Here is a 23,012-nt window from a genome sequence, read left to right as displayed (position 1 = left end):
AAAAGTAAACAAATGAATACCACAACATTGAATGAATGACTGAATGAACAAATGAATAAACAAACAAATTACCTGTGATCTTGTGTATTTTTGTATTTGTATTTATTTGTATTTATTATTGTGTTTGTGTTTTGTAATAATATGATTAATAATAAAGCTTTGACTGATTGATTGATTGATAACACTTAAATGAATGAGAAAAGTAAAAAAAAATGGTCAATAAATGAAGTGAACAATTGAATGAATTAATAAAATAACTTAACTGTGGGATAGATGGATGGATGGATGACCATTTGAATGTATAAGTAAATAAGTTAATAACCTCTACAAAACAAATGATACATTGGTTAATAAGTTAATTAAAAATAATTAATGAATGAACAAACAAATTACTGTTTTTTTTTTTTTTTTACAAATCGCTATGACATTTTTTTTGATACTTTTAACAAATCTCCAAAACTCTTAATACACCAACACGCCTACAACACGCCAAAATGGTCAAATTTCATGCTCAAAATCACACAAAGTAAACTTAACTCCAAGTCTTCAACACTAATATTCAAAAAAAAAAAAAAAAAAACTACACTAACACAATACACTATGTCTACCAAAACACTAACACATGTTCTCTTCCAACAGACATTTAGTCAATCATAGCACAATGTCATAAAAACACTAACATGAGATGGAATTACAGAAACTGCATTATTGTACATACAGCATACCAGGTCTGCCCTTATAAAATAGACAGTATATTGTATTGTTTATAGACTGTTTTGCACTGCAGTTTCTTTGGAAGCCTCCACATGCCATCTCCAGGCTAAGAAAGGGAACGTAGAGCAATAGGCAAGGAAAAGGGACATCATCCTCTGATGGGATCAAATCAGCCTGTGAATGCACTGGAATTGTGAAATGCCAAAGCATTCTCATAGGGTGTCATATAGTGACGCTTTTGAAATTTCGTCTAAATCCAATGCACATGGCACCCTTTAGCGTCAATATAACACGCACAGAGCTTTGTTAGGTAGGTTTAGGTCTGGGGTAGGGTTAGGGTTAGACCACTAGGAGGCACCTTCTGGCCCATATATATCTTAGTCTCATATTGACACTAAAGGGTGCCATGTGTGTTGGAAAGTATTGAATTGTTAAAGGTATTGAAAGATCTGTCATAGCAATCGTAAAAAACTGTAAGGTTAAAATGAATGAGTAATTTTAAAATACTAATTATTGAATTAATACATGAACAAAACTGTTTGAATCAACGAATGAAAGAACGGAATAAATTAATGAATGAACAATTAGGATTGAATAAGTAAATAACAACAGAATGAATGAAAAAATGAGTGTGCAAGCAAACAAATAAATGAGCAAGCAAATAATATATTTGCATGCAATATATTTTGCAGGTCCATGTTGCTCAGTGAAGCTTGTTCTAAGTGCCTTTGTCATCACAGCTGAACCTGAATGATCCTGAAACAACTATATTCGCCACTGTTCTCTGTACTCTCTCTCTCTCTCTCTCTCTCTCTCTGCTTTAACCCTATGAGTCACATCTTTATAGAGCAGCCTGTAATGGTGTTTAATATTAGGCTATTTGCTCCCTTCCATCAGCCCTCTATGATTTCTCTGATCCATTAGCCTTGGTTTTTTAGGGCTCCTGCAGCTAAACACATTTTCTCCTCTCTCACCCTGGATCCCACATGAGGATTCATCCTTTTGCCCTGGAGCTAATGTATTTAATTCAATCACAGCAATCCATACCAGGACCTTGTTCCTTTCAGCCTCTCTGGAGGGGGAAGAAAGAGATGAAGGGAAAAAAATGGAAAGAGAGAGAGAGGTGAACGGGCAAATAAACAACCTGACCCCCCTACACACACCCCCCACTGATCTTCAGGGACAGGCCTGTCGAATCTCGATAAGAATAACCATGCAACCACCCACTCGCCATAGCAACGCACACACACACACACACGCTCAATCAAAGACTCTCAGACAGCAAGTAGTGACAAGTGTACGAAGACTAATCTCTGAACCAATGAAATGTCAGACAGACAGCGAGAGAAAGCAAAAGGAAAAAGGAGCGAGTATAACTAGAGAGAGAGAAAACAAGAGCAGCAGCAGTCGTGTTGGCTGTCCTTCCTCTGTCAGCCGGAGGGTAACTGCAGTAGCAGCTATAAAAGTTTCACAACACATCTGTGTCTGTGCCCTCTTTTTTCCATGCCTCCTTTTTTCAAGGCCAGTTTGCCAGCGATGTCGAGAGGGGGAGGTGGGAACAATCCGCGTACACCGCGCCCCCCCCCCCCCATCACCCTCCACTTCTGTTCTTGCTGCTCTAGTGCTCATCAGACTCAGTCACTTGTGCAATGTGTTTTTATGAATTAATAAACGGCACTTTAGAGGCCCGGGGCGGGGGGAGCACGAGGAGGCGGCAGGGAGGGGAGCAGGCAGTCGTTGGCAGCTTAATGAGCACCATGGGGACGTCTCTCTCTCTCCCTCCCTCTCGCTCGCCCGCTCACGAACACACAATTCTCTACATCACTGTCACCGGCATGCAGAGCTTGGCCACAGAGCGCCAGATGACTATCATTACCCAGATAAATACATCTGCCCTCAGCTATACCCCCTCTCACTAACACAGCCCTCTCCATCCATCTCTCCCCCAACATTCCTATCTATCCCCCTCTCGATCACTCCCGTCCCACCACAGCTCTCTCTCGGTGTCGACCGCACCTCTCCGCTCCATCCGTCTCTCAGTGGCTTTGGCTCGTGCGTCCCCAAGGGCCGTCTTTCTCAAACAGGTTCATTGATTAACAGCCTGCCATGATCATTGATTGAGGCGGTTCAGGTCTCAGCTGCATGCAGAGTCATTTTGGCTCTCTGTGTAGCTAATGATGCTTGTGATGTATGAAACATTGTCATCCAGAAGAAGTCGTCGGAATAATTTTCATACATATTCGCTTGTGTTACGCGCTACTGTTGCAGGTATCGGACTGCCGTCGCTAATAAGGTTCACTCTGGCTCGTCATTGCAGTAGCAGTTTTCACCGCATTGTGACGGGCTGGCTGAAAGAAAATACATTTCATTTGCCAAATTAGGCCTGAAACAGCCCTCCGTCTCAACTGAGAGGGGATGGTAAATGGTCTCATTAGAGTAGTATGGGCTTTCTCCAGACCATAATCACTGCCATGACAACCGTTTCCTTAGAAACTGGACCGGTCGCCAGGCAGCAAGCACAGATTCCTTCTGTGGTGTCAACCTGGGTAAAAAAAAGGCCTGGAGCCAGAGAGAGTGAGAGAGAAATGACACTGTGACATCGTGCAACAGGCATGAAATCATTAGAGACATTTGTGCAGCAAAAAGTAAAGCACAAATCACCATTTGTTATTATTTTGTTTTATTTAGATATTTTTAAATTATGTGTGTGTGTATGCACCAAAATTAAAGATCTGGGCAATAATTATCATGCTATGTATGATCACCAATATGTGGTTGATATTAAAATTGTGAATTTAGGCATTATAACATCAATGTACAATACAAAAAATGGATATTCATCTTAAGATTTATTAAAGAATACATTTATGTGAGCGTTCGATGACGGAAGTTAGCGTTAGATGGCGGAAAATGTAAACTAAAGGTAAAAAAGTGAGAGAAATGCACATATAAACACTATCAGCCAAAATATATCCAAAACCAATCAATAATAATAACAAAATCGAGTCAAATTGGGGTGACATCAGGATATCAGGTTTCAAAGCTGAGCGTCTTACAATGGCTTCATGAACGAATGAGAGAGAAACTAATTCAAACAAACACTTTGAAATAAAGTTTTTAAAAATTCATTCCTTATCTCCGTCTCATATTTTCCCACTCTGCTCCTGCACCCCAATCCTCTCTGACAATATAAAATTTCCAATTCTATATCTCTCTCACTTGCAGTGTTTTTTAAAGACTATCTCACGAGTCCTCTCAAACTGAAAGATTACAATTTAGTGGTGTAATAAAGGATTGCCTTGATAGATGCTGGTACTCTAGATCCAATAAAGAAAGAGAGCGAGAGATAGAGCGAGAAGAAAAAAAAAGCATGAAATCAAAAATACAATCATTCTGAATGATACATGTCTGAAAACCAAACAATGTTCTACTAGATAATGCAATTCACTTTCATTACATACCACCTAATATAGCAACCACAATAAAAAAACACATTACCCATCATTTCATAAAGTGGCACAGGGAGAGATGGAGGGAGGGTGTGAATGAGGAGTTTATTTCGACTAGTGCGTGTTGAGAGTTGACCTAGCTGGCTCTGTAATGAGGGATGCGGGATTAAAATGTGCTAGCGACTGCCTGAAGAGCTCCTGTGCTTATTCTAATGGAAGCTGTTGGCTGACAGCAGCACCACTTGACTGCTGCAATAGTCATTCTGTCATAATAAAACACTTAACATCAGACCCTGCATACTCGCTCCCTCGAGTGCCACCACTCCGTATATCTCTCCGTCTCTCTCAGTGTCACTCTCATTCACCACTCCATTCTGATTCTCTCTCTCCTGCTCATTAGTGTCCTCTTCCACAAAAATATTATGCAGCACAACTGCAACATCGATAAAATACTAATAAATGTTCTTGAGCGTCAAATCAGCATATTAGAATGATTTCTGAAGGACACTGAAGACTGGAGTAATGATGCTGAAAATTCAGCTTTGCCATCACAGGAATAAATTACATTTTAAAATTGGAAAACTATTGGAAACTGCAATAATGTTTCGCAAGATTTATTTTTTGCTGCATTTTTGATCAAATACATTTTGAGGATTTTTTTAGGGATGTTGTTGAGGTAACAGGTTGTCACGTGGAAACGTGTTAACAGTGCATGTATGCAATGTATACATTAGCCAAGCTCTAGCGTGAATGACTGATGTAACATTAACGTTGGTAAAACAAATCTTGCTCCATGCTTAATCTTTCCTTAAAGTAGTAAGAACGACAGATAATCTGCTTTAATAGACACCGTTTTAGGATATAGTGGCCCACAGCTGATTAGCAGAAGTATTTCAGTAAGAGAGTGGTACTGCGAGTTAACCAGTTAGCAGGAGACCTACACAATATTAAACTCAAAACTAAGTATTTTGAACACCATCTTTCAAGAGCAAGCGGTTTACGAATCCTGCATTGAACTGAGATTTGAGAAGCAGTCCTCAGTAAAATAAAACACAGCAAAAAAATATTAAAGAGTAAAACAAAATTAGACCGTGGTCTGTTATCCTGTCTTGTCAAATGAAGACCTGTAGTCCCAAAATTAGCCTGTTTTTTTTTTTTTTTTTTTTTGACAATCTTACATCATAATGCCATTCGTCATTATTATCGGTCTGTATCCAATAAAAAGGCACAGAAGACAGATCCTCTGTGGGCTGATGGTTGTGGCATCTGGCCCAGCGGGGTCAGGCCAGGGGCACTTGGCCCATGTCATAAGCTGTTTATAGGATTGGTCTGCTGTTAATATTACACCATTCGTCTACAGATTAACAACAGATAATGGAGATTACAGGTTAAAATAAGGTTAAACTATACTGGCACCAATACATACATAAAATGTAGGCTAATGATCTCTATAGCAATAATGAGTTAATGTCTAAAAACTTGTTACAAAAGGCAGTCATTTTTCGATTTCTGAACAACAATCTCCTCATTTAAAATAGATTACACTGCTGCTAAACGCATCTAATCAATGTGATGAAGCTCTTAGTCAGAGATAGAAGAATAAATATTGATTCTAGATATGCTTGTTTAACATTCTGAAGTGTTCTGTCTTGATTCAAAGGCACTTAAGTGGACTACTATTCACACGTTCAGTTCTGGGTTCAGAACGATTTTTATTTGAAAGAGATGTGTATTTTTATACAGCAAGGAGACATTAATTTGATCAAAAGTGACAGTATAAAAGTACATTGATACAAAAAAAGTTAATTATACATTTATAGAGACAAGTACAGTTGTCACTATATAGACAACTATAAACTATAACTAAAAATATTGTTGGCTTAACTTAAAGGGAAAGTTCACCCAAAAATGAAAATTCTGTCAGTATTTACTCACCCTCAAGTTGTTCCAAACCTCTATGTGTTTTTTTTTATGCTGTACACAAAGGAAGATATTTGGAAGAATGTTTTAATCAACAGATCTCAATCCCCATTGACCACCATGGGGACTGAGATCTGTTTGATTAAAACATTGTTCCAAATATCTTCCTTTGTGTTCAGCAGAACAAATAAACACATAGAGGTTTGGAACAACATGAGGGTGAGTAAACGATGATAGAATTTTCATTTTTGGGTGAACTATCCCTTTAAAGTACGAAAAATCGAGTTGATACAAACAAAGGAGATTGGGTTAATAAAAAGAACTCAAAATATTATGTTATCCGAACCACATTAATATTCTAAGTTTTGACAAAAGATAAAAAGTTGTGATAACAAATCATGAAAATAATTTTTTTCAGTAATTTTTTTTTACAGTTTCCACAAAAATATTAAAACGATTTTCAGCATTGATAAAGAAATGTTACGCACCAAGTCAGTACATTCAAATGATTTCTGAAGACTGAAAGAACTGAATAATTCAGTTTTGACATCACAGTTAAAATGACATTTCAATATATATTCTAATAAAAAGTAATTATAATAATATTTCACAATATTACCATTTTTGTGTTTTGAATCAAATAAATGCAGCCTTGATGAGCATAAGAGACTTTTTTCAAAAACTTTTTTAAAAAGTTAGCGACCCAAACTTCTAAACAGTAGTGTACATACAGTATAACTTTGTTTTATCCTTATCAATTCAATTCAATTCAAAATTGCTTTATTGGCATGACTGTACATCATACAATATTGCCAAAGCTTGGAATACATAGAATAATTATAAAGACATTAAAATAGTGAAATAATATAGCATTATAACATCTAAATGTACAAATTAAATTAATTTTACAAATGAACAGTGTTAAATAAATAAAATAGAACAGTATATAAAAAAAAATCTGTGAAGAATTTTTTTGGGTGTATGAGTGTTTGGTGTACGAGTGTGTGTGTGTGTGTGTGTTGGCGCATCACTGATTGGTCGTCGACTCTCTCTTTTTGTGACAAGCATCAATGTATCTGCCTTGTAGCATGATACAATCTCTTTTTTATCTCCTTGCTGGTATATATCTGATAAACTCTATTATTTTTTTTCTGTCTGAGATCATATTAAATGTGACAACTGCCCACTACTATTCAGTGCTCTCTGCCCGTTTCTGCTCTGTGCTCACTCCTCACTGGAGTAAATGTTTGGCCATCCCAGCAGTGCATTTAAAAATCCCCATGTCTGGTGTATGTGTGCGTTTAGAGCAGTGGCTTTAAATACGTCTGTCTGACAGCAGCTGCTCCTGATTTAATAGTCTTGGCTGAGGTGGCAGGCCTGGGATTCAAAGACCCATAGTAATCAGTGTCTCTGAAACTCGAACGGTTATTTAAAAAAAATCAATGGCTCGTCATTAGACCTCAGCCCCCTCGTTCCCCGTCTGCACATATTTCGATCTGCTCGTACGCTTACTGGTTATCGATCAGACCGGTAATTTGCAGATAAGTGTACATGATGCATGGAGGGAGGGCCAGCCGGTTAATAGCGCAGCACTATTAATACTGGAGCGCTTATCCACTATGGTCAAAAGTGGGACAAAGAGGACTGAAGGAAGGATGGTTTCAGGATGTGTACTATAATGATTTTGTGATTAAGAGAAAAAAAAAACATGAATTAAGAGTCAAAAAACATGCAGATTTCAGATAATTAGTCACCTATGCTAGACGAAATCAGAAATATTAGGACAATGAATTATTACAGCATCCACCTGACTTGCTGCTTTGTAGTGTCATCTCATTTCTAAAATAGCAAATGACATTAATATAAGAAGATGATCATGATGATGAAGACAAAGAAGGGAGGAGGATTACAACAGTAATGTTAATGAGTTCAAAGGCTTATTTTGAATAACTGATTGCATTAATTGGGCAATCAAGGTCAGGCGTGATCCATCACTCTCCTGATGATCAATAGAAAATGCTACGGGAAAAACTAATGGAGCAGGTGGTAAACAGAACAAACATCGGCCTGTAATGTATCCATTTCACACAGGAGTGTGACTGGAGTCTGAGTGTCAGATGCAAAAACACTTACAACTCTCAACCACACACCCTACATTCACAGAAATTTCCATTGTTGGCATTAGAACAATTAAAGCTTAAACTGCCTCTCCCTCCCCTGTTCCGCTGGAGGGTTTGTGTTTGAAGAGTGTCTCCTTTGTCCTCCGCTGAAGCGGAAAAGGTTAAGTGCAGTATGCCACATCACTAAAAAAACAAGGGAAGAGGGCTTTCACTACCACAGCCATTCACTCTGAACTACTGGCCCAGTTATGGAGAATAAATTCAGCGGAGGGATGGATGGTAAGAAGTGAGCAGAGAGACCATTGGAGAGCTCTACATAAAGAGCTTTTAGGTATAATTGTTCCGTTTTAGGCGCCTGTAAAAGCTTACCGACATAAAAACACTTGTTATGCTAATAAACTGTTTTAAATATAAGGCTGGGGATAAAAAGGGAGACAAAAACAGACAAAAGAGGAAAGCTACACGCTGCAAGATCATCTCTCTCTCTCTCTCTATCCGAGTGTTGTTTCGGTCCTAAAGGGACACAACCAACACAGGTTCACATCAAAGTCTCAGTCAGAAACATTACAGGCAACATTTGCATAATTTAAGTTTGTGTACAGTTGCTCTATGGCATTGATGTATCAGCCGCATCTAATGTCCGAGTTTGGACGCACCCCTTGAAACAATCACCACGCCAAAATAGTGCTTCCTGGTGTTTAAACGTGCCGTGTGCACAGGGACAGCAAGCTCCATTTATAATGTAAATCTGATTATTACTTGCAGGAAAATCCGCAGAAATGATCAACATGCAGCTCTGGCGACGTTAAAATGCTCCAGATTCATGTGACTATAAAGATCATAGCCAGGTTTTTCCAGTAACACTTCAGGGCACCCCTCCTCCCCCCGCCTCCTTTTCTGCTTTGCACTGATTCAGTAACCATCCCGTCACACCCCCATTAATGACAGGGACCCTGCTGGGCTTTTGTGGCTCCATCCACAGACTTTGCTCCAAACTGCCACCCCAGCTACTCAGACCCCCACAGGCAGCCCACCTAAACCCTCCACCCTGACGCCAAGCCTCCCAGGACCCATTCAGCTGAGGGAGGAGTCCCACAGTGACCCTTTCTTAGGGGCCATTATCGGGACTCGTAATGGCTGCTGGGCACGGCTACACACTGCCTCAGAAATGCTAGCTCTTTCACACCACTGCTGGCTGGATGTGGCATTTTGAATGTGGTGGGTAATGACGGGCAGAGAGTGAGAGAGGAGGGAGGGATGCGTGTGCGGTGAGAGTCTGTTTACACGCCTAGTAATAGACATGAGTGCACGTCTACATGCAAGACCGGGAGGAAGAGAGACTAATGCCCTTCTGAGAGGACACGTGCTTTTATTAACAAATGAGGGTGGGTTCGCAGGCCTAACTGCCTAACCGATGGTCAGATTAGCCATCGTGTAAACTCGCTCTTCTATTGGTCCGCCTTCAACCGACGGAATGGAGTTCCGCTTTTCCACAATGACCATAAATCATCACTCATGGCTATTACGGCAAACCCACATGCATTACTACTCAAACACAGGTAAATGTGGGCAGGCAAATCAGTGCGCCAGCCTGGGATTTGCATTAGTGTGTAGTGCGGCGAAAGAGAGTTACACTCGAACACGCTGCACATGGCCATAATGTGCAAATGAGGCGGCCCTGGCACCTGCTGCAAATTTGCATGGATTCAGGGAAAGCACAGGCTGTAAATAGGGAACCAGATAAGAGAATAGTGTTGACTTTATTATTTCAATATGTTCCGACAATAAGGTTTTATTAGACGTAAGGGTGGGGCTGTTATGAGGAACTATGGGAATTTCTATTGCCAAGGAAATGTACGCATAACAATTTAACACCTTACACTACATGCTTTATCTGCTTTATCCAGCTAGTGCTCTGATGTAATCTAGCTTCATGCAAAATACTACTAAGCACAATCAAGCTAAAGTATTTTGCATATGTAAAATCAAATGCAAATACAGAAGCATTGCAGAAGCAGGGGGGGGGGGGGGAAGTCAGCGATGTTAGATGAGAACGCCTTTGAAAATAATATCAAACGCATCAGACACATTTAAGATAAGAAAATGTCACCGGAAAAATAATGGTGCCGATATGTTAAGGTCGTCTGGATGGCTCATTTTTATGTACTGTGTGAAACGCTCAAAGGATTTTAAAAAAAGGAGAAGTTATGAAGGTATTTCTCTGAGATCAATGAGCTAACATCTTTTCATAACTCAGCTGCTTTGATCATTTTGTCAGTTGTTCTCATCAGAAAGTTTCAGAAATGCATATCTGGTACAAGGCCATGTCTAGAGCATTTCCCTTAGTGGAAACTCTTATTTTATTCTCAGTGTTTAAATGTCTTCAGAGAGAGTTTATAGTAAAATTGAAGACGCTTCCACCACAGAATAAATAAAAAAAAATGAATTGTGAGAAAGTTTAAAATAAAGATTTAAAGATATTTTGTGAGGCATAAAATTGTAAAATACAGTCACATTGCAAAATGTACATTTACAGCTGACATAAAAAAGGTTGCAATTAACATTGTATCCTTTTTTACTCAAAAACAGGCTTCCATACTAAAATGAATTGTCTATTGTGAGACGCTGGAATTTGTTGTGCTGAATGCAAGACTAGTTCATATGATGCTTACATCGCATACACAACACGCACAGAACGAGAAAGAGAAAAAGAAAAGCACAGACACACACACATACACACACACCACTGAAATTTGCAAAAACACAACCCAGGAAAGCGAGTACACAGAATGGGCTTGGGGGATAAGCAATTTCTGCTTTGCCCCGCAATGAGTTTGCATAATAAGTCATTAGTTAGAATAATACAGTGCATTCACAGAATAACACATTCTTTGTGTTGGGAGCTCTAAGAGAGTGCTAAAATATTTAAATAAGGGGAAAATGAATCTGTGAATATCCAGCCTCCAAAGCTGTGGGTGCTGAATGTTAATCTCTCGCTCGCTCTCCTGCAAGCAATGAGTTTAACCCGATGTTTATTCCTCATAAAACTAGGCCACATTTTCCATGCATGGGAATTTACATATTATTTACATTTGCTGTAACCTGTCTCTCTCTCTCTCCTGATTCTCTCATGTTGTCTAACAGACTGTGAGAGGTCGTTTTCATGCATTGTGTAGTGTAATATAACTTGGCACTGCATGTTGATGGATGTGTAGGAGTATACCAGAGTAGACATGGTTAAAAAGACAGTTATGTATATATCATTCTCCATTATTTATGATTTCACTTGTTGGTTCTCTTATACAGTGGGGCTAGTCAGCATGCTGCAGATATACGGTTTGGACTGAGCTGTGAGTCATCCATATAAAATACTCAACATGCACAAATCTCTCTCTCTCTCTATCAGTGTATGTGTGTTTCTCTTGTACTGTACACCATCAGTCTTGGTTGGCTCATTCATGGCTTAGGGCTACATATCATAGAGAGGGAATTTGTTTGTTTGTTTGTTTGTGCTGGAGGCTGGAAGATGGTTTAAGTTGAATAAATTTAACAAGACTGCCATGTGCTGTTATGAGCCTAACAGAGCAGAGGCACTTCAACCGAACACTGCACAAACCAATGAACATTACCATTCAGAAACTCTAGCAACTTCAAAACATCCACATCTCCATATCCATGCAGTAAATAACAACACAGAGCTAGAAGAGCAAATAAGAAATTGGATCAGAGTATCCAAATAATGGTATTACCAGTCCAGTGGTTACAGAATCTATCGTGCAAAGCCTTCCAGAAAAAAAAAAATGAAAACCAATAAAAATCCCAATAATAAAAGTCTTAGTAGAAATAGTATACTATATTGTCCACAAAAAAAAAAACAACAACAAAAGAACACACACAATAAAAATAAATTAGCAGTTTTAAATGCTAGTGAATTTAGGCATCCAATCATTTACACAAAAAATCTATTTAGAACAATTTAGCTATTATTTAGAATTTGAATGATTAAACTTGTTATTAGTGTTTTAAAAAAAAAATTCCTGCCAAAATGAGAAAAAGTTATGATAACACGTAGAATAATAGTCCGTATAATTAATTATACAGGAATTAATGCAGTACAAATTAATAGTACGGCATTAACACTTCAATTACTATTATTAAATTATTACTATTATTATTGTTACAAGATTAACTAATAAGTATATCAAATTTAGGACTGAGATAATTCCTTATTGGGTAATCATTAATTACAGCACAAGATTGGCCTCATTAAGAACTAATAACTATGAACAATTATAAAGAATTTGCAATTAATTACTAATCACAACATTAACGTGTCTGAGAAGTAAGCAATTGTTCTTCTTTTTCCTCTAATCATGGTCATAAAATTATAGGGGTGGTGGGGGGAAAAAAAATAGATTCATAGATTAATAAGTTAAACTTGTGTTTCCATTTTAGCAAACATTAGTAGTGGAAGTGTTTGTCCTGTATTACCTATTAATGACGGACCATTATTCTAAAGTATTACAAAAATATATTGGTCGGTAACTATTAGAGTGCTGATCCATTGGCCATCCTTATAAATGTTTATAATGATGCTATATATGATGATTCCATATCTCTGATGGATCTAAAGACAAATTATTCCAGCACCAAGAACTAAGCCAACAGGATACTGCCAAAAGGAGTTGCCCACCCCAGAACTCAAATTCAGCATCACTCTAATCACATTCTGGAGTAAATGACAAGCAAAACAATTAAGCTAAAGCTTTACTCCTATTCTGATCAGCTTGATGCAGTAAAACCTAGATGCACCTGCCATTTAGCTATGCCATCAACAGGGAAACAGACACAGAGAAAAGTGCCAGTGCAGGAAGTGCCAGTTCTGGGTCCCGCACTGAGCCAGCGCTGGCTCCAGCATTTGGCTGAAGCTCTGATGCATGTGTCCAGCAGTCAGAGCTGCTCTGGCCTACGGATTCATGCTCACATGCACAAATCTGATATTATAAACATGGATATAATTAATCCCAAAGACACATCCATGTCTCTTGGTAGTGGCTGGATCAAGGTGATTATTAACTACAACTAAATTCAAAAACATTTCCGTTACCTGAAATAAAAAATGTTAACTGAAAAAGGTCAGTAAAAATTAACTTTTTCAACATTTCTTTTTTAATTTAATTTAACTTGATGAACTAAAATATCTAAAACTCATGAAATGCATGAAAACCATATTTACATTTGCGGTGAGGGGGCGTGGTTTCGCAAAGTCTACAGCGGGAGAGAAAGGGCGGAGCCGCGCGGTGAGTAAGTGGGTCAAGTGCAGATGATGAACAGCTGTGTCTGATTGCAGTAATTGGTGTGGAGAGACTGCATATAAGCCGGCGGGATTGAGAGAGGGAGTCAAGGAACTGGTGACTGAGAAAGAAAGGATCTGCTGACTGTAAGAATTGTTGTTTATCTGCTGTGTTACGACATTAACACGGTGAACGCGCAACTGTGCGCCCCGTTTGTTTTAATAAAACCTGAGACCCAGTCACGCCGACCCTGTCGTCTCCCTTCCACACCCACTGAGCCTCGTCACAACATTATTTTATTTTTTCAATTACAAAACAACAAAATTAAATTGTTAATTTTTTATGAATAAAAAATAACAATTTATAAAAAGCTTTTTTTTAGACCAGGCATCTACCGATTCAGAGGACAGATAAAGTTGTAAAAATTTGTAGACTCACACACAGACGTCACCTTGGCTACGGCAGTTCATTGGAACGAATGCGTCAATAGAGCCGCCATCTTGAAACAGGGGAGCCCCTCCAGCGTCAATGTAGACACAGGTCTAACGGAAATAAAATCACCATAAATCATCATGAATGTGATTTTTGTCGGTTTTTGGGTTTGTTCCAACGGTCAGACAAGTATTTATCATTGATTCCAGATTTTTTTTTTTTTTATTAAAAAAAAAACGTCCTAGTTGAGATTATCTGTGAACAACATACGCTGCACAACAGTCCGCCACCATCAATGAATTCGAAGTAAAGGCAGAGATAGCAGCGTTACCAAGCTACTTCCTATGACAACACCCCTGGATTTGACAGATGCTCAGAACCCCAAGGTGACGTCTAGTGTATACGACTCTCACACACACACACAAACGCCTAAAATGCTAATTGCAAGGAGTCTTGCATAAAAACTTGGTATTCCTTTTTCTTCCTTTCTCAACTCTGGCAAGCGATTTATTTCTGCCCATCCTTAAGCATTTAAACCCAGCATTTAACAGAGAATGATTTAATACTAGGTATCAAACATGTCATCGTAAACACTGCACTAATTAAGCTTAATTAAAGCAGTCTAATGGATGCATAATCATTCAGTGGATACGAGCCCGAAGAAAGGAGATGAAGCTTTCAGCTCGCACCCACACACACCAACAATCACTAGCTCTACGAGTGCACCCGCTTCCATCAATCACAGTGCTTTCCAAACCCATGCCAATCCTTCATTAAGCTAAGGAAGAGCCTCATAATTACGATAATGCAATAATCTAATAGAGTCGTTGCCTCTGTCTGTCTCAGTTTAGCGCACCTGGGAGGCACCGCTCAATCTTCATAAAATGTAGACGATGGACAAATCAGTTTCTCCTAGCTGGTGTTATGCTTTTTGAATATTCATAGTGTTTTCAGAATTTTAATCAAAGTCAGTGATGGGCTCGAATATGAGCTGGGCTGAGCAGACATGCACACACACACACGCACATGCAAGCGAATGCATAATTCATTTTGTTTAGCACACGGTAGTTTGGCCACAGCTGGCTAAAGGAAATGTGTGAGTGTGAAATGTGTGTGTCCTGGCTTGAGGGTTTTGGCTTTGCCTGCTGGACACATGGCAGGTCCAGATGTTCTGGTTTCGTTTGTGCATAGCTCATCAAAAACTCCACGCTTGTGCCACCCCTGGGCCCCTGCCAACCCAGACACCAAGCGGGACTCTCTCCACCATCTGCCATGCACGTGTCCCAATGCATTATGGGCTTGCTGTGTGTGTGTTTTGTGATGTCATAATAAGCTGATACACAGGGCGACAGAGCTGGTTACCATCCAACTTAGCACAGACCTTTTGGCCAACACCAAGCAACAATCCAAGATTTTTCGTACAGGTGTGTTTTGTTGTTGGTATTGCTCTTATCTTTATTCTAAATATTTAGCAGATGTGTGCTTCTGCTCCCCTGATTTTCTTTTATTCCTGTCCAGTTTTCGATCTGAAAAACCCTGCAGGCCAGATCTAGGCAGCTTACACACAACTTCTGAATCACTAAACTGAGTGCCTGTCAATACCATATTTACCAATATGCACACACACACAAACACACACCCATGACAGGCGCTAGGTGTCCAAACTGAAGCAGGTCTGGCACAGAGTGATGATGTGTCCCTAGTGACTGCCCGCCATTTTGTTTTGCTTCACTAAGCATGTCCCAAGTCAGTCAGTCTCACTACCCAGCACTGGTCTATGGCAGCCTGTCAGAGATGCTAATACTCTAAGACTATCTCTCCCTCCCTCTCTCTTTTTAAGTTCAGTTTTTAATTCAGTTCCGTCCCTTTGAAGTTGATATAAAACTAAATATGATAAGGCACGTTCCATGATTACTTTGTTGACATTTTGCGTAGCATTAGAGGCTAAATGTTTCTAACTATTAAAATCATCCAATGTCATCATTTTAACAATATATTGAATTGATATATAAATAATTATAGTAATTCTAAATATTAATCAATATTATGATAATAAATAAATTAGGGCTGTCAAACGATTAATCACGATGAATCACATCCAAAATAAAAGTTTGTGTTTACATAATATATGTGGGTGCATTGTGTATAATTATTTTGTATATAAATACACACACATGCATGTATATTTAAGAAAAAAATATTATATATATATATATATATATATATATAATCTTTATACAGTCAGTGTATACATGAAAATATTTCTTAAATATATACAAGCATGTGTGTGTATATAAAATAATTATACACAGTGCACCCACATATATTATGTGAACACAAACTTCTATTTTGGATGTGATTATTCGCAATTAATCGTTTGACAGCCCTAAAATAAATACAAAAAACAACAACAACAAAAAAAACACTTTTCTCACTATGCGGAAATAGGCATCTCTCGCTGTCTCTCTCGGTATTTGTAATGCTGCTGTCAGCCTTTAGCTGCCTGCTGGATGCTGACAGTTAGACTGAGTGTCATCACCTTCCCTCTCCTTCCATATCCCTCTTCCTCCATCAGAGAGAGAGAGAGAGAGAGAGAGAGAGAGAGAGAGAGAGAGAGAGAGAGAGAGAGAGAGAGAGAGAGAGAGAGAGAGAGAGAGAGAGAGAGAGAGAGAGAGAGAGAGAGAGGACAGAAAATACAGAGGCAAAGGGAAGAAACACTATTCCTACTGCCAAGTTTTTTTTGTCTTTTTTTTTTTTTTTTTTTTTTTGCGTGTGCCTGAAGCATTGAGGTGTGTGTGAGTGGAATACAGGTATACCTGACTCACTGGCCAAACACTGTCTGCCTCCTTAAGAGATCTGAACATCTGGACTTATAGAGGAGTAGTTCTCAAGCTCGACATTTCTCGACATCACCAGAAACAAATACCTAATGAAATTAGCCATTAGTGAAAGTGAAATGGAGAACTCTCTGTCTCAGGTGTTATTTCCACATGTGCACACACACACACACACACACACACACACACACACTTGTATCACAGCCACCCACAGCAAAGAGATTATTTACTGCTGTTGTACGCAAGCAAAGTTCCAGTTCCACATATGAATGATTAATATGCCTATAAAATATAATCCCTCTGTAATCAGAACTCTCTTACTCTCTCTCACACACTTAATACATCTGGGTGATAGACACACACACACACACACAAAACATCTGAGTAACAGAGAGACAGACAAACACAATTAATTATTTATGTTCTCATGAGTAGCATTACAATTCATCTACCAGTCTAATATAAAAGAAACCATTTGTTTTGTTTACAAACTCAAGTCAGCTGCACTATAAATCTAGGACTTGAATCTCACCTGCACCATAATGGGGTGTTATTTTTGAGCCACAATACTTTTTTGGGGGACTGCCAGATTTTCAGCCAATTACAGATGAAGAGGGACATTCTGATTTGCTGGCTTGATCACCAGTGCTGTTGCTCATTAGAGCAAGACAAAAAGACAGACAGTCATACATAAATAGCTAACAGGAAGTTAGCAACCTAAAGCCCAAAGTATACTTTGGTTTTTACACATTATGCTGTGTGTGTGTGTGTGTGTGTGTGTGTGTGTGTGACTGTGTAGAGTGCTTGTGACATAGATTTTATCATTTAGCATACGGCCAACTGTATGCATGCTCCCAATTTTTTTTAAAGGCGTACTGTATACGCTCAGGTCATGCACCTTTTTTTCAATACTTATTTTAACACTGGCCCAGGCCATTGTTTCACAGTCGAAAAAGAAATGGAGGAAACAGTAACAATACAATAAACTACTGAAGATGGCAACAACAATAGACGATAGCGTTGAGGAACACTTGTGTTAGGGGTTTAAGAGAACTCTAGTTTAAACAAGTACAATTTCTCATTCTGGAGAGAAATACAGACACTGAATAAAGACTTCTCATAGTAATAAGACACAGTCTAAATATATCTATGGGAGACAAATCCCGCAATATGGCAGAATAAGTCCCGGCTCATAAATAAGAGTGAGTTTTATAGCCAAAGCAGTTTTTGAAATTTCTTCATTTGCCCATTCATATAGATATTACATGGTATTGGACACCCGAAATAGCTGCCCATTGCAAATATGGCCACCAGGTTAACTGACTTTCCTTGAAAGGGACAAAGATTAAACTTTCTAATGCACGTGTTGAGTGCCTGAGTTTGTATACACTATCAAAAGTCGAATTGAATACTTATTTTATTGCTATATATGCCTTTGGCTACACTCATAGCATTCACATCAAAACTGAATTTAAATTTGGGCTTAACTATGAACTAACTAACTAACTAGTAACTAAGATAACTAATGAGCGGAATACATATAGGCTACCTAAAAACCAATTGGTGCACAAAATAATGCCATCTATTATACAGTGTGACAGCAACCCAAGTACACAGGAGCACAATGCAAACAGACTCCTGGACCATAACATAACAGTACACAGGACATTCCCTGGATTATATGAAACATGACCTGCATAATTGTGGTGTTAAATTAGACATAACACATTTCGCTTAACAACCTGACCCAAACAAGCCATAACACAGTGAATGCCAAAACCATTGCTTTACCATCTCATAACAATGCCTTGTCAAACACACATAGTACAATGCTAAAACGCAAGGAAAAGCATCCTCGGATTGAAAAAGAGTGGCATTCTAGAGCAGTGGAGAGTGAAGTACATGCTGTTTTTGATATGCTGTAAAATATTGATGAGGAAAGTGTGTTTTATGTATTATTTATTTTATTTTTATTTATTTTTTTGGCAAGCAGGGAAACACCAGCCAAACCAACATGAGATGTGCTACTATTTTATGCGGACTCTCGGAGTAGAAGCCAACATCTAAATTTGAGTGTTAATTGCAACATTGGAGACCACAGAGATGATCTCAGCACAGGGTGAAAGGGATTGTGGGTAAACAGAAGGGCCAAAGGGCAGCTAATTTCTTCTTAAAAAAGTCTGATATTGGATGTGTCTTGTTACAGTGATGTGGGCTAACAGGCTCAGTTAGATATTTTATTCATGCTCCTTATGAATATACACTTTAAATTGCCTTCTGAACGGGAGTTAGTGTGTTTGATGGGACGGAGTGGACACCTGATAGGGGCTCTGAACCATTATCAGCAGCACTATCACAAGCTCTTACCACTTTATCTTACTCATCCAAGAGCGGTTCTCAAACTGCAACTGATAAGAGGTCAAAGTTGAGGCGGATCACAGAGGAGACATTAGAATGAAACCGGAGACTGCCTGAGCTTTTTGTGATGACAATCGTGCAACAAGAGATGCTTTGCTGCACTTAAAAGCATTGAATATTATTTGTGCTTCATAGGCAGGGAAATACACCTAATGTATCTTCATCTTCATTATATGTGTGCATCGACTACAAGCTATCGTTGTGCACAAAGGTTTTCAGAGGGCATACAAGCTATCATCATTGTGCACAAAGGTTCTCACAGGGCACAAAATTGTATCTTTCTCTGCAGCCTGTGGCAGAGGCACAGGATCCACACTCACATGAACACATAGATAAGCCCTGCCATCGAATACTATTAATCCTGGCTGATTTGCATTGTCAGCTGCCCGTGTTTGAACAATGCTGTTGTTTCCTTGTTTGCTAATTTAGGAACAAACATTTGCCTGTGCAGCAAACAAGCTCTCCCAGGATATGTTATTAATAGGCTAATTAAGCCAGCGGTAATGAGCAGGATTACAGCTAATTATGACAAGATTTGTTTTGGCGTTCCGTCTGGGAAGAAGCAGTGGAGTGTGTGCATCTACCTGGGAGTTCATTACTGCCATCACCATGCACCTGAGTGCACAGAGTACACCGCTGGGGTAGTGCTGTGTGTATTTATGTAAAGGAGGACGAGGGGAAAGGAAGCATGAAGGTGTGTGAACATCAGTTAAGGTGGCGGTGTCCTGGGCTACGATATTGATAGCGCGTACACACACACCTAACAATACAATTGTGTTGCTCGGTATTCAGTTACTCACCTATTGAGCATTTCATTTTTTTTATTTTTTTTTTTGTTGAGAGACGCGACTCTTCTGTTACCGTCACTAACGCAGACGAGCTTTACCGAACTTTCCATAGGAATGAAGTAGGTTTGTTACAGCAAACAACGCAATATTTCAAGGAGACATGTCGAGGGTGACATTCAACAGGGGAGAGGGGATTTGAGAGGCCACGCCCCTTTCTGTGACCTTCGATTTTCGGTAAAATGTGTAAATAAAGTGGTGAAATTTGATACAGATGTATTTCTTCAGATGTAAACATTCTTAAAGTCACCACTCAAAGTTATTTTCTCAAACTCTATTTTTTATGGAATGTTGTAGTGTTTATTATAAATGATTTAACAAAAAATAGCCTAATAATAATAATAATAGCAACAATAATAGGCCTATGCGTCTTCCTAATCTTTAATCAAAACCATCAACTTCCACTCACAACTAGGCTACATCCCTAAGACGTTTCATGCAGATCGTCACAATCCGGGTAAGTCTGACATCATGTATCACAGTTTCAAGTCAAGGTTAAACAGCAGTTGCTAAGGTAGGATTGGTCAGTTGCATAATATGTATGGGGTGGAGCTTAGCAAACAGTCGATCGATAAATTCAAACTTTTCCAAATGCACACACCAATACAATTTCTGATTAGTTGCTTTTTGGCAACCATGCAATAATCTGAGACGGACATAAAATTCACATATTGTATGTTGCAAATGTTTAAAAGCTTTAAATCTTATTTTTTGTAATACCCCATGAAAGTATGTGCCAGCTGATGTTAATGGACTTTCAACAGACATATGAAAAGACAGAGAGATGACTCAGGGTTTGAATTAAATGCTCACAAAAAAAGGGGGAAAAACTGCATCCCAACATAGCCTACATATTTCTGTAGCTCAGGATAAGAAAGCTGAGATTGGGATTTACAGCTAAGCTTCATATTTTCACCCTCGTCTTTCTAAGAACAGCCAACACAACACAAATCCCTGCACCTCATATGCACAGAGAGAGAGAGAAGAGGAAAAGAGAAATGAATATACTTGTGAAATCTCCATTTGAACAGGTGGATTTATTTGCCTGGATCAAAGATTAGATCACACATAACCTCAGAAATGATTGCTCACATTTTCCCCACCATTGAGAAAACATAAATCAGACACACATTTATCAAGCCTTCTGGAATTTCCATTAACCTCTATTGTTTTTAAATCAAGTGAATTAAAATTACTATGTAGTCCAAACTCAAACACTAACAATGAAACTGTTCTAAAATTTAAAAAAAAAAAAATCCCTTTATGAGGTATTTTTATGAACCTAATATCTTCTTTAGGGGATGTCAAGAGTTTGTCTTTCTTCTTGTTGGGACATTTTTCAGAAATTCTGTTTTTAAAAATCGAGCTATGGGCCATAAATAGATCTGTACAACCACAAATGTAAATTTTCAATTTTATTTAAGAGAGAGAGATGGTATTTACATGCTAAACTTGGACAACAGTTTCCCCAAATAAAACTGATTTTATTCCTCTCAACATGTGTTCATGAAGATTAGGCCAGTGTAATCTTACAGGGTTTAATAATACAGAGAGAGAGAGAGAGAGAGAGAGAGAGAGAGAGAGAGAGAGAGAGAGAGAGAGAGAGAGAGAGAGAGAGAGAGAGAGAGAGAGAGAGAGAGAGAGAGAGAGAGAGAGAGAGAGAGAGAGAGAGAGAGAGAGAGAGCTGAGTTCAGTTGAGCTCCAGATAGATGAAAAAAAATAGGAATAATTTTACCACAAAATGAGAGAAAAGTAGAAGCTTTAACATAAAACAACATCTAGACAAGTTTTTGTTGAATTAGGACAGATTTTATTTATTTTTATTTATTTTTTTATTTTTTCACATCTGAATCTGAGGAAAGTTCAAGAGAAGATCATCACAGGATTACCCTCTACAGAGGAGGAAATTTATAATGAAAAGGATGACATCAAGGAACGTAAACAACATAACTAAGAAGAAAACTTACAAGAAAGAAGAGAGGTAAAGAAAGACAATTTGATCAGAAAGTGCCATTTCATACCTCTCTGAGTTTTTGCTTAGAAGAACAGCACAAAGAGACTTTTTGGACAAAATTGAAACTTGATCTCTAAAGAAATATATATATTTGTACTTTTTTCTCACAAAATCAGTGAAAGTCATATTTTTTGCCTGCTTTTTTGGCTTGTTTATTAATTTTTATGACTTTATATTGTCACTGAGAGAAAATAAACAAAACAATTGGCAGTTATTTCAGTTGGATGTTTACATTCTAAATCAACTATGGCCAGTGCATCATCCTGGCCCCACCCCCAGAAGAGTTCTGAAGACTCCAGCCACAGCATCAGGCCTAAACAACCACTATATGTAGAACTACACTATCCTAAAGATGTCACAAATGAATCGGCACGGAAAGTCTACAAAAACAAAAGACTGACAGACAACCCAGAAACCCTTTTTGCAGACCTACATAAAGATGGCAGCATAAGTAACCTGATATTCTATACCAACAAGCCCTATGCATGGCACAAGGCCATCATTACACACTACCCCACTGCTGAAAGAAAAGGCATCTGCGGGGGTTTCCAGCTAAAAATAAGAAACGAGGAAGACACAACAACCACGACCGTAAATATCTACAAAACAACGGGTACAGTGGTGGTAAAAAGCATCAATGGTCTCTTTGAACAAGACTTCCTCCTCATCAAAAACAGAGCACAGAAAGAGACCACTACCAGCGACCAAACTATCCCTCCAGAGGAGTCAGTCTTCCACACAGACGAGGACCCGACAGAACACAGAGGCCCTTCAAGCACAGAACAGACCAAAGACCCCCATCCACACTGCTATTGCACTGACATGAGGGAGAGATTCACAGAGCTAGAGGGAGAAATGGTCCAGCTCAAGGAGATGATCTTCTCCCTGCAAACATTTCAGACAACAGACCTGACCAGCCACAGCCCCACAGCCAAGCACAGAGATAGGGACAGCCTCAGGAGAGAGCTG

The sequence above is a fragment of the Pimephales promelas genome, chromosome 1, assembly GCF_988280905.1.
Source record: "Pimephales promelas chromosome 1, fPimPro1.hap1.1, whole genome shotgun sequence".
NCBI lineage: Eukaryota > Metazoa > Chordata > Actinopteri > Cypriniformes > Leuciscidae > Pimephales > Pimephales promelas.
This window is presented reverse-complemented; position numbering follows the sequence as displayed.